The sequence below is a fragment of the Myotis myotis genome, unplaced genomic scaffold (genome assembly GCF_014108235.1).
Source record: "Myotis myotis isolate mMyoMyo1 unplaced genomic scaffold, mMyoMyo1.p scaffold_m19_p_1, whole genome shotgun sequence".
Classification (NCBI taxonomy): domain Eukaryota; kingdom Metazoa; phylum Chordata; class Mammalia; order Chiroptera; family Vespertilionidae; genus Myotis; species Myotis myotis.
Genome location: NW_023416313.1, coordinates 70,152,888 through 70,165,550, shown reverse-complemented (window position 1 = coordinate 70,165,550; position 12,663 = coordinate 70,152,888).

Genomic DNA, 12,663 nt, shown 5'->3' with positions numbered 1-12,663 from the left:
ACTATTTCACTTGCTTCTCTCTTGAAGCATGAACTTTGAGGCCATTTAACTGAGAAAACTGGAATAGATTACATTTTATTTGGAACTGAAAATATGTGTAGAGAAAGAATGGCAAAGATGGAATAACAAGGACCTGATTTACGTTCACACCTGCTACAACTAAAGCTCCAGAACAAAATATACTCCAGAAGAGTTTTAAAGGCTTGGACATCAGCAACAACAAGAGAGTGATTCCTGAGCCCAAGAAACAAATGGAGTGAGCGCTATTAATTCTCCACCTAATTTGAATGAGTTTCTGGGTCACAGCATGAGGGCGGGGGGGGGGGGGGGCGGGGGGTAAAGAAACCACAGGCAGAGCCATCAGCCTCCCTAACTTGAAGAGATAGAAGAACTGGAAACCAGGCATGCCCCAAATAGCTAGAATATGCAGATCAGAATACCCTGGGGGCAAAAGAGAACTAAGAAAGATAACCCTGGAGATCTGGAGATTTGTTTTAGTAGTGGAATAAAATTAACCAAAATTTCATAAAATTTACAATATCCCATAAATACTCTTGAACTTTCTTCTGGGATGCAGTGAAGTTACTTGGAAATAGTTTGATCCTTGCAAGTCTTGCTCTTAACCTTTTATGTTGTCTTAGGCAAAGCTTTAAAGCAAGATTCTGAAGAATCAAACTGACTAATATACTTGTAACTTAATTGCATCTCTGAACAAAGCTCAAAGAGATCTATGATAATACAAATATATTGACAATCCAGAAAGGTAAAAATCATAATGTCTTATATCTAATACAAAAATTTCCAGACATGCAAAGAAGCAGAAAATTACAACCCATAATGAGGAGAAAAATTAATAATAACTGACCCAGATGATACAATTAGTAGAAAAAATATTAAAACTTTTATTATAACTATATTACATGTGTTCAAGAAATTGGGAGGAAAATTGAACATTTTAAATAAAGGAATAAAAGATATAAAAAATTCTCAAACTTTAGAGCTGAAAAATTCAGATAGATAAAACTGCCTGAGGTGAGAAATACAGTTGATTCTTATATTTTTGGTAGTTCAATCTCTAAAGTTGCTGTGAACAGTGAATTAGTGAATACTGAACAATTGCTAGTGGTTCTCAACCTTCCTAATGCCGCCACCCTTTAATACAGTTCCTCATGTTGTGGTGACCCCCAACAATAAAATTATTTTCGTTGCTACTTCATAATTGAAATTTTGCTACTGTTATGAATCATAATGTAAATATCTGATATGCTATATGTGTTTTCTGATGGTCGCGACCCACAGGTTGAGAACCATGGGCCGAAACATGGGATTCGGTTCTGTGAGCCTCTGGCTATACAATTCTCATTATCCAATCAGTACATAGCTTGTTTTATACATTTTTAAAGACTCCATGTTTAATATACACTTTTAATTCATTAATATTGAACTCAAGGCCAAAGGCACTATACCGCATGCCTGAATGAAGCTCATAGAACAAGTGTGTTTTCTCTGTAAGGCACATCACAACCTTCTTGTGCTTAGGAACTCTAGACAGCATTTTTGCACTATGCTTGGGGCTATTTGAACAGCAAATTCAATGACAAAAAAGTGTAAAAATGTAAAAAGTTTGGCATCAAATAGATATAAAACAACAACACACTTGCTTACAGTATGAGAGCTGAAACAAGAAGGCAGAGTGTTGCCTCATTCAATCTCAGCTGTTAGATGTATGTGTTAGGAAACTAAAATATTTCTGCTGTTGTGCTCATGCTCAAGAATGACCATGAAAGAGCAGCGAGCATTGATTTTGAGTTTTCAAATAAATTTTAGTGAGTAAGCGAATTTGCCAATATAGAATCCACAAATGTGAGGATTGAATATACCCTGATGGTATTAATGGAAGATTAGGTCTAACTCAGGAAAAGATTGGTGAACTTGAAGAAATAGAGCCCTGACCCGTTTGGCTCAGTGGATAGAGCATCAGCCTGTGGACTGAAAAGTCCCGGGTTCGATTCCGGTCAAGGTCGTGTACCTTGGTTGCGGGCACATCCCCGGTTGGGAGGTGTGCAGGAGGCAGCTGATCGATGTTTCTCTCTCATCGATGTTTCTGACTCTCTATCCCTCTCCCTTCCTCTCTGTAAAAAATCAATAAAATATATTAAAAAAAAGAAATAGAAACCACCAAAAATAAAGCACTAAAAAGTAAGATGAACAATTTCAAATAGAATAATACACATGTAATTGGAATTACCAACCGTGGAAAGCAGGAAATGTATTTGAGAAAACAATGCTGAAAACTTACATATTTCATAAAAACTGTAAGTCCACAGGTATATGAAGTTATAAAAATAAAACCTCATAAAACCATCCCAAAATATCAAGACAAGAAATATGGATAAAAATCACCAAGGCATGTCTGGCTGGTGTGGCTCAGTAGATGAGTGTCAACCTATGAACTAGGTGATCATGGTTCAATCCCCTGACAGGGCACATGCCCAGGTTGTGGGCTTGATTCCTGGTAGGGGGCGTGCAAAAAACAGCCAATCAATGATGATTTCTTTCCCTTCCTCTTTGAAATCCATAAAAATACATATTTTAAAAGAAGTCACCAAGACATATCATAATCAAATTACTACAAATCAATGATAAATTCAAAATCTCAAAAGCAGCTAGAGGGGTGGTGGTGGAGATGGTGGGTTGGATTAAATTATGTACAGAGGAAGAAAAACCAGCACAATAGCATATTTGTTATCAGAAATAATTAAAAACAGAAGGCAGCGAAGCAAGATCTTTAAAGTAATGAAATAAAAGAATTATGTACCCAGAATCAATTTCTCTCAGACTTAAAGGTAGACATAGAAATGCTGAAAGAATTTATAAGTATCAGGCATACATTAATATGAAAGTAGATTTCAAAGAAAATTATATAACTTGTTTCATAATGCTTTATCATTTGAAATATATAGAGTCAATTTATCAAGAAGATTTAATAAGCCTCAGTGTTCATATATGTAACAAAAGAGTTTTAAAATCCATTAAGCAAAACTGGTAGAATTGCAAATATAAAGAATAGACATATATACAATGATAACCAGAGATTTCTGTATCCCTCTCTCAATAATTTCTACAATAAGTAGACATAAAGATAGTAAGGATATAGGTGACTTGAACAACACTTTCAATTTACTTGACCGAACATGTTTATAAAGCACTCCAAATGGCAGATATACATTTTATTCTAAGTGTATAAAGATTTTTTATCAAGATAGATTATATTTGGACCACAATCATCTCAATAAAGTTAAAAAGATTCAAGTTATTTAAAGTCTTTTCTTTGATCACAATGGGATTACTATGAAACTAGTCATAGGAAGACATCTAAAAAACCAAATACCTGTTAACTAAATAAAACAATTCCAAATAACCTGGGTCAAAGAAAAATCAAAATAGAAATTGAAGCACTTTGAATGGAATGAAAGTAAAACAGAACATATTGATATATTTACAGTGCAGCATTATTTAATGGGAAATTATAGAACAAAATGCCTACATTAAAAAGTAAAAAGCTCCCAAATAAGTAACCTTAGTTTCCATCAACAGAAAGTAGGAAAAGAGAAGAGCAAAGAGAATCCAAAGTAAGCAGAAGAAAGGAAATAATAAAAGTGAGAATAGAAAGCAATGAAATAGAAAACAGAAAGACAACAGAGACAATCAATGAAACCAACATTTGGCTCTGAGAAAATTCATAAAATTGATAAACTTCTATCCAGACTAATAAGACAAAAAAACCCCCACAAAAACACATGTGACCAATATAATGAATGAGAGAGATGATATTATGCAGGTTTTACAGATATTTGGTGCATAACAAAAACTCAAACACCTTTATGTAAATATATTACACATCCTAGATGAAATGGACAGATTCCTTGAAAGACATGAAAGATTAAGCTTATTAAAAAATAAATACTAGTATATAATACAAATATCCCTTGTCCATTGCATAATTTTAAGTCATAACCTTTACATAAAGAACATTTCAGACCAAGATGTCTTCAATGATGAATTCTACTAAACATTTTAGGAAGAAAAAATACCAACTATATAAAACTTCTTTCAGAAAATTGAAGAGGAAATAATATTGTACTTCATTCTATGGAGATACAAACTAGTATCTAGTATCTTGATATCCAAACTAGAAAAATGCATTGTGTAAAATTAAAAAAATAATATATTTCAAAGATGCAAAAATTCTTAACAAAGTGTTAGCAAATAAAATTCAACAATATATAAAAAGGATAATACATTATAATCAAGCAAGATTTATCCCAGAAATGCAAGGTTAGTTTAATAACTAACAAATCAATGTGGTCCACCATACTAATATGAGTGCACGCGCGCGTGTGCGCACACACACACACACACACACACACACACAAAATTATCTTAATAGACGTAGGAAAAGCAGTTGCTAAAATTCAAAATCCAAATTAATAACAGAAGGAAAATTCTTCAATCTTAAAAGGGATATTTTAAGAAAAATCTACATCTAACATTCTAATTAAGAGAGAAAGACTGGTGCTGAGTATTTCTAAGGATGTCTTCTTTCATCACTTATATAACACTGCACTGGAGATTCAAACCAAAAGACAAGTGAAATAAATGAAAGACATTTATATTAAACATGAAGAAACACCATTTTTCATCACCGACTTCATAATCATCAATGTAGAAAATCCTATAGAATCTATTAAAAAGTTGCTAGAGATGAAATATGAACTTAGTAATTTTCCATGATTCAAAATGAATACCCAAAAGTCAATTGTTTATGTATATACTAGCAAGGGACAATCAGAAATTAATAATTTTAAAACATAGCATTTATAGTAGCATTAAAATATGAAATACTTAGGCATGAGTGTGACAAGAGATGTGCAAAATCTATAAGCAAACTATAAAACGTTGCTGAGAGAAATGAATACAGTAGAACAAAGAGAGGGATGTATTGTGTTTCTGGATCATAAAACTCAATATTGTTAAGGTTTCAATTCCCCTCAAAGCAACTTATAAATTTAATGAAATCACTATCAAAATCCCAGGACAGTATTTTTATATTGTTCTGCTATAAGCTGATTCTAAAAATTCATATGGGGATGCAAAGGATTAGAATAGGAGAACAAATTTAAAAAGAATAAAGTTGGATGACATAATGAATTCCAAGACTTATTATAATGCTACAATAATCAAGACAAATGTACCATTTGTGTGGAGATAGACAAATAGGTCACTGAAACAGAATACTGAATGAACTCACACATATTCAATTAATTGATTTCAACAAAGGTATAAAGGCATTTTTATAGAGAAAGTTAGTATTTTTTAAAAAAATGATGCTGGGAAAACTGGATATCTATATGCCAAAACAACAACAACAATGATAGTCCTTAAATTCATACCCCACATAATATATAAATATTAACTCAAAATGAATCATAAATCCTAAAACTTAAAAAATATCTAGTGAAAAACATAGGAGGAAAATCTTTGAAAGCTTGGGAATGATACAAATTTCTTAGATATAGTACCCAAATTATTATTTTTTAAAAAGAAAAATAAATCAGATATAATCAAAATTAAGAATTGTTACTCTTTGAAAGACACTGCTAAGAGAATGAAAAGACAAATCAGATTTCAAGAAAAGTTTTGTAAATCATGCGTGATAAAGATTTTGAATTCAGACTATATTAAGAACACTTAAAGCTTACAATAAAAATCAAACAACCCATAAACACTAATGGATGATTTCAATACATAATTCAGCCAAGAAGATATATGGATGGCTAAAAAACAACATGAAAAGATGTTCAAGTCAGTAGTCAGTAGAGAAATGATAACTAATGAAAGTGACAATGTTTAAAATTAAAAATCTACAAATGCCTAAATTAAAAATCTGAATATATCAAATGTTGGAGATGGAACAACTGGAAGTTTCATACATTGCTGGCGGAAGCATAAAGTGCTACACCCATTTTAAAAAGATAAACATACTCCTGCCATATGACCCAGTCATTCCATTTCAATCCCTTTTATTCCAAGCAATATGAAAGCACATATCCACACTAAGACTTGAATAAAATTGTTCATAAGAGCTTCATTGTAATAGCCCAAATCTGGAAACAATCCAAATGAACACCAGTGGGTGAATGGGCAAGCAAATGGCGCTGCACCCATACAATGGAATACCATTCAGCAATGACAAGGAGTGAACAGCAGCATGCACGAATCTCAAGACAATTACTCTGAGTAAAATAAGTCCTACAAGTATCATTTACATAAGATTCTGAAAAAATAATGTATAGGGACAGGAAGAAAATTGGTGGTTGTCTGGCGATGGGAAGGAGGTGAGAGGGGCAGGAAGGAAGGATTACCAGAGGCGTGAGGAAACTTTGGGGGCGGGGCGGGTGATGGATATGCTCATTAACATTACTGTGGTGATGGCTCCCTGGGTGCACACATAGTTCAAAAGTCATCAGATTGTACACTTTAAGTATGTGTCATTTAGTACATGTCAATTTTATCGCAGCAAAGCTGTTTGTGTGTGTAGAGAGGAGAGAGGAGGGAAGGAGGAAGGAAAGGAGAGGAGAGGAGAAGAGAGAGAGAGGGGAGAGAGAGAGAGAGAGAGAGAGAGAGAGAGAGAGAGAGAGAGAGAGAGAGAAACTTGGATGCTGGTTTGCATTCTTTATGAAGTATTTATTGGTCAAAAAAAGGGGGGTAAATAACTGTTAATCAGTCCTTATTTTGGTGGTGCCTTTAGTTTCATAAATTCAGTGTGTGAAGGGTCTCAGAATGGTGGATTTTTTCTTTGTGTCATTCTCTGTAGTCCTGATAATAAGCCCATGATTTGAGCATAATTATGTGTATTTTACAGATGGGTTGCCTGAGGCACTGAATATCAGGTCACTACTAAGACTGGAGACCTGGTATCCCTGGCTCCACAGCACCACTCATTCCCCCCGCCCAGGCCCACCTCAGCAATCAGGGGGTCCGTGGCCAAGTGCCTGGGTGTCCCCTTTTTCTCAACATCTCCTGCTGTCCAGTCAGGCTTGTAATTTTAAAAACCATTTAATAAATATGAACGTAAAAATGCACTGCCAGGTTGCCATCTTTGCCCAATGAACATAGGCCCTACCCTGTTTCTGCCAAGGGAACAGGCTCCAGTCGTTGGCATTTCTTAAACCAGCAGAGGAGTTTTCCTGTTGTGTGAGGTTAAGATTTCCAAGCTGCCTGCAGGAGAAACGCAGCCATGCTTCCAGATATTGACACCTGCTGGTCAAGAGCATGAACGTCTACAAAGAAGCATGAAGCAGAGGCCTCTAGTGGGAACCAGAGTGAGAAGTCATAGTCAGTCCTTTCGGATGTCAGTCCTTCGTCAGTAAAGATACGTAAGCCTTTACCCACTATATCTGTATATTTATATACTACGTATAAGTACTAGTTCATGCATTATAAAACATCAAAATGCATTTCAAACATAAATGTAGAATAAACACTAATTTAAAAATAACAATTTTATTAATGATGCCAAAGCACTATTTTGAAGGCTATGTTAATGCATATCTTTCACTCTTTAAAAAGAAATCATGGTTTAACCCATTGTGATATACAAAGTGATTATTTGGTTTATTTTATTTAAAATGTCTTGAAATAAACTTTAATTGAAATAAATGTTAGTTTATTTGGACATGATGCACACTGGCTGTGCTTATTTAAATCAATAGATTTCACTTAAAATTGTTTTTAGGTTTTGGATTTTTTTTTTTGCAAAAATTTGTTGTTTTAAAAAAATGCATGTAGTAAATCTCTATCTCCAAGATGTGAATCAGTTGTTCTTGCCAATTAGAAGAGGTGTTGCATTGAAAAATTTTTAAACAAAAGAGTTAAAAAACCTTTCAAAACTTTATTTGGAAAATTCTGCTAACATGTTTTAAAAGAATGTAGATGGGGTTTTTATGTATCCGTCATTATTTTCAGCCAAAGAAATAATGAGAAAAATCATATTTATTGCAAATGTTCGCTCCCTAGCTCAGTTTTCTTTCATGAAATAGTTACTTTTTCATTCATTGTAAAAGCGTCACCTTACCTATGAAGGACGTGTTACACGTATTTGTTTAAAATACTCGCATTACAACAACAGAAGGGAAGCGAACTTAACACTTTTCTCTTTTTTAAAGGCAAAGATATGTAAGCTGTCCTGAAGTTCTGCAACCCTTTTATGTGCTTTGTCACATGATGACAAGTAAAGCCCTCTGTGGAACAAAGGATTTCTAGGCATTCCACATTCCAGTCCATCTATTGTAAAGACACATTTTTATTTAAAGGTCTTATGGAAAAACCCTCTTCACCTGCTGGATGAGACTGTAGCACCTTGTGCATTTCAGCTTCATTTTGCTGTGGCAGTGGCCTGCCAAGAACGATGCAGTGATTGATTTGTTGATGCTGCCGATTTCTGTGACCTTCCCCCACAATTCTTGTTAGAATCCCAAAGTGGATACTATGTCAGGAGTTAATGTATACAGTATTCCCCTCCCCCCCCCCCAAAAAAAAAGTTATGGTGATATAAAATAAGTCAGTTACTATTGAGAAAGTATTTTCTGCAGTACATCTGTCCTTTAATGGCCCACAGACTGTAGTTTTATGTGTATGTTGTCAGTGAAAGACAATCTAGCAAATACCATAAACTGAGTATAGTAGAAACACCACTGGTTTGACTCAACGGTAAACAAAGTGTTCACACTGCTTAATTGGCTCTAGTATCTGTTTCTTTCCATCTTGACCTATTTTTCTCTGTATCTTCAAGCAGCATTTGCTAATGGTGGGATGAATGTTGATTTATCATCATATTAATGTATTTACATTGTTTGGTCATATGATTTTTGTGCCTTGATCATAAGCAAGAAACCCTCAAAAGATGTATTTAAATTTATCACTATGGTTAATGGATATTTATAAATTACTGGATTAAGTACTATATAAATTTAAATATTGCTAAAAATTGTAGGGATGTATTTCATGTCAGGGAAGGTTGGAATATTAAAGATTTTCTTCAATCATCTGTTTCTTTGCAAGAATTTATATTTATTTATTTATTTATTTATTTATTTATTTATTTAATCCTCACCAGAGGATATTTTTCCATTGCTTTTTTTTTTTACTTTAAAAAAATTAAACTTTATTTAAAAAATCTTTATTGTTGAATGTATTACATATTTCCCCCTTCTCTCCCCATTGACCCCTTCTAGCCTGCCTCTACCCCCACCCCAGGCCTTAAAAAAGAAGAATCCATTGCTTTTTCAGAGGGAGTGGAAAGGAGAGGGAAAAGAGAGAGAAAAACATCAATATGCGAGAGACACATGGATTGGTTGCCTTCAACACATGCCCTGACCAGGGCCGGGGATTGAGCCTACAACCGAGCTATGTGCCCTTGTCTGGAATCAAATCCAGGACCCTTCAGTCAGTGGGCCGACGCTCTATCCACTGAGTCAAACTGGGTAGGGCTGCAAGGATTTTTAAAAGCACTCATCTATTGTGAGGGTTAGTTTAGTTCAAACTAGATGTGCACTGTAAAGGCACCTGTCTGAGCACTCGCACGGCACACGAGAGAGGACCGATGTTCATCCTCACCGGCTGACACTGACTCTCCACACTGACCTCTGGACTGAGCGGGGGGGCCTGTGCCACTAATATTAAATGCACTACATACTGCTGTAGAGATAAAGCTAAATAAAATCCTAAGGTGTTCTGTCTGTACTTCAAGCATCATTTTGTGTACCGCATTGGTTGTGTGTACATCACATTTGACACCAGTCTTATAGAGCAATCTTTGTGTGAATAAGACCAGAATTCCTTACTTTGTGTACAAACTCAGGATTGCTGGCTTTTGGAATGAGTGGATGAATCTTAAACGTTCAAGTACAGAGAAACGTTGTACTCTGACAAGTAAAAATGTTGAGGTAATAAAGGGCAACTTCTGCATCTGTAGTAGACAATGGATTATAAAAATTTCTAGAAGCCACCTGATTTCCCCCCAGCTTCATCCATTTACCTCTGAGATAATCGAGTTGCAAATGTTCATATTTAGAGAATTTAGAAAAAGTTGGCAAAATTGCTGAGCTGTTTATACATTACCTGTACTGGAGAAAAATCTTGTAATTAAAAGAATTGTTACTACACACCAGTAAGTAAAAAGCAGTAGTGTTTTAAAATGTCAAAGTGCTCCCCCTGAGGGAATATTAACACTGCTTTGATAAAGGTCTAGTAAGAATAAAATAATAATGGACTAGATAGCAGGAGGAACTGTCTCCTGTTTGCATCTACTGAAAAGTGGAGACCTGCAGGAGTTTCATCAGATATAATATTCAGCTTCTCACTGACGGCAGTTTGTATATTAGAAGGTCAGTACAGTTGAAAAATGATGGACATATACGAAATGTGTCATGAAATGTAAGAATCTGCGCACAAAGATAGACCTCCTCTGTTTCAACCGCTTGTCACAGAATTACAGTTTAAGATGTTTATACACTGATTTCTGTATAAAATGGAGAAAGCCTTCCAGTAAAAGGTCAGAAAGCCACAATGGTGGCCTTCCTCAGTTCCCCTGTCATACAGATCTGGGTCAGGTAGCCCAAGGCACCCCCCTCTATTAGCACCATAACTTGCGAAATGGGACATGGTGGTGAATACTTAGGGAAGGAGACCAACATGTCATATTCTAATATCATTGCATTCCCACGACTCTAATTAAGCGTGCTTTTAAAGAGCATTTTCTTAAGGAGGAGACAATTTCGTCTGCAATACTGTGAGTAGACAAATTAATTTTTCCTCCTATGTCAGACTCTTCTAATGCCAGCATCCATGCTTATAATGCCAGTGTCGCCCTGTACGTCATTCTCCATGTCATTCTTTGCTGGTTTTACAGTTTCTCTATGGTGAATCTAAATATGGATTTTATCTTTTTAAAAATGATGTTTGGAACTTGATGGGTGCTCCCATCGTCCAATATCAAACATTTTCTTTTCGTGGACATTGCGTATCCCCCTAGTCTCTATTGCTTCTTCTGGAATGCCAAATATATGTGTGTTGAAACTTCTCTTTCTATTCTCCTTGTCGATTAATTTCTCTTTTATATTTTCTATCTTTTTATCATTCTGTGCTACATTTAAAATGATTTCTACAAATTTATCTTTCAATTCACTAATTCTGTTGTATCTAGTAAGCTATTTAATCTAAATTTGATTTAATCTTTAATTTTTTAAATTTCCATATTTTCAAGAATTTTGCTTTAGTTCTACTTTAATACAGCCTGTCCACTCTTTTTGCCATGAACTGTTAGCATGATCTCGGGCAATTTATTTCATATTTCTATTATTCATTTCTTCACTTGTAAAATGGATGTGACTATATTAACACTGAGCCATTACAACAGTAAATATGATAATGGGTGTGAAATTTCCTAGAGAAACACCTGGTCAACAGTAAGTACTCACAAACTATTGGATGAAATTGTTACAGAAGTCATGAATGTTTTCTGAAAATTGGGCCTCTATATGTATGTCCAAACAACAGGAGAGGAGGAGGTTGCCCAGAAGTTCTGTTCTGTCCTGTAGAGACATTATGTCACCTTTTTTGTGAAAGAGTATTATTAGGCTTAGTAGAGGAAGAACAGGCTGAACAGAGGCTCAGGGACACAGGTGGGTGGAAAAGCACAATGTTTCCCCCATGGCTTTAAGAGTCAGGTAATTTCTATTTATTGGAATTTGAACAAGATTATACACATATTAAAGGCCAGGAACTTCTCTTCTCCCTTGTTTTTTCTTCTTTCTATTAAGCCTGTAATAAATTGGCTTGAAAATAGTGGCTGCTCAATAAATACTTCTGAAATGAGTAATTATATTTTTTTCTACAGAAATCAAAGTACTTTCATAGAGAGACACAGAAACCGGCATAATCTATTTCTCATGCTTCTTACTCCCACCCCATCCCAGTGAGAATCTAAGTCTTTGAACTTTTTCTAGGGAAGAAAATATGAATACATGTTATGAATAGTTCACATAGTTCATAATTAAATGACAAGTAATGCTATTAGAAAATGTGTAATGGGGAAATATTTAAGAGACATAACTCCATTGCAGTTAGAAACTTCTTGATAGGAAATGCATTAGTGGCCCTCTTTATCACGCTAAGATGACAACAAAGATACAGTTAATAACGGACTATAGAAATGATCCCTGAAAGTATAGTCTTAAGATACAGTTAATAAAAGCGTCTGAAAGCTTAGACCCACAGTTTCTTGTTTGCTCACAGTTTACAAGTTAATTTCCCATTTCCTTTTCCTCTTCCTCAACTCATTCTAAATAAATTGTATGATATAATATCTGATATTGTGTGTGATGTTTCCTGAAAAAACGCATTTATTTTTTAATATCTTATTTTCTTCCTAAGCAGAATATAAATATATATTTTGTTGGTGGTGATGGTGGTGAGGTCCTGGTGGCGGTGAGGTCCTGGAGGGAACAGGGTAGAATGGTGACAACTTGAGGGTCAAGTCACATGGACTTGCTTTTCCTGGCCTCTGACATACGAATTCTAAACCCATGAACAAGACATTGA